Source organism: Rhyacophila brunnea, unplaced genomic scaffold (assembly GCF_057557595.1).
Source record: "Rhyacophila brunnea isolate RB1 unplaced genomic scaffold, BYU_Rbru_1.0 scaffold_103, whole genome shotgun sequence".
NCBI lineage: Eukaryota > Metazoa > Arthropoda > Insecta > Trichoptera > Rhyacophilidae > Rhyacophila > Rhyacophila brunnea.
In genome coordinates, this window is record NW_028232756.1 from 985,151 (window position 1) to 986,765 (window position 1,615).

A 1,615-nucleotide genomic window follows, 5' to 3' on the forward strand; every position below is an offset into this window, starting at 1 on the left:
CAGTCTGTATACTGCTGTTTTGATCTAAAATATCTGTTAAAACTTGATATACATAAATATGAATGAATTTCTCATATATATTACAAATATGAACAATTTTTAAATATTCTAACTCGTGGATATAAAGTTCGAGCCTAATTTCTCTTGATCTAAATGTATTTTCATCATCAGCTAGTATGTTTTTCAATGATTTTTCTTGATCCTTGTCTTCATTCTTTAGAGGATCTATCACACATACTAATGGGCTCTCTGATTGTGAAATCATGGTTTTTCCTTCAAATTTTGTATTAGCTTTACAAATATTGGAAATTTCAGATGACTTATATTCATTTAATATATTGGATTTCTTTATTTCACAAGCTATAACTTCACTTTCTGCTTTTTTTAAATGTGTCAGATTCAAATCTTTTGCGTTTTCCGTCTTTTGAATTGAATGTTTATTTTCATCAAAGTTATTAAAGTCTTTCGAGTTTTTTGAGCATGCTGCAATATTTATGATCTCTGAGTTTAAATAGTCTTTTTTATCTTCAAGGTGAATTTTAACTGAATCTTCACACGCAGACAAACTCCTTCCAATAAGTTTAACTGCTGTACTTAAATTTTTTACAGTAGATTTTTCATTTAGTAAATATTCGGCATCTATTTTTGGTATATTTTGTTTTTTAGATATTTCACTTAGATCCAAATTATTTTTATAAACCAAATTATCTGTATTTAATTCAGTATTTTTGTCTACATTATTTTCTTTTCTTTTGGTTGACGATGTAATCTGTTTGCTAATTGAACTATTTTTTTGATTCGACCCTTTTCGTTTACACGTTTTTAATTTATTAAAGCGACTAATTCTTTTTTCTTCACGTAGTGATTTGGAATTCGGATATTCTATTTTACCTAGTATATTTTCTTGTTCAATGCCTTTATGTATTTTCTTTTGCACTGGATGTTTTGATACTGGTTCTTCTTCGCCTGGCTTATTTTTGCTTTCTTCTTCTAAAATTTTATTCACAATCAGTACTTTTTCGTTTTTTTTACACATATCGTTTATAACATGGTCATCTTTCTTTTTATTTTTATCAACCTGTTCTATTCTTTGACTATGAGAAATGGCTTTTGATGTGCGTTTCTTTTTTTTTGAAATTTTATTTCTTGATTCAAAATCTTCAGATACATCTTTTATAGCTAAAGAATTCGATATTTGTATATTTTCATTGCAATATTTATTCCCTTCAAGTATCTCAGCGTGAATATTTATTACATTATTTAAATATTCGGCATCCAATTCTTTTATTTTCACATTAGATTCAATGACAATTTTTTTTATTCTGAGATTCACCTCATTGATAGCCGCAATATACTTTTCTTTTAAGTTTTGACCCTGATTTTGCTTCTCAAAATTATCTAAAATTTGTAATGTATTTAAATATAGGGCATCATCATTCATCTCATTAGTTCTGGTGGCATCAATAAAAAAAACCTTTAATCCATTTCCATCTTTAGTGAAAATTTCGAAGCGCAACTTTAATAATTTCATCCTAGATAAATAATCTGTAAATTTTTCTAAAAAACAGTTCATTAATTCTGGTATACTTATCACAAATTGCATGTCGTTTTGAAT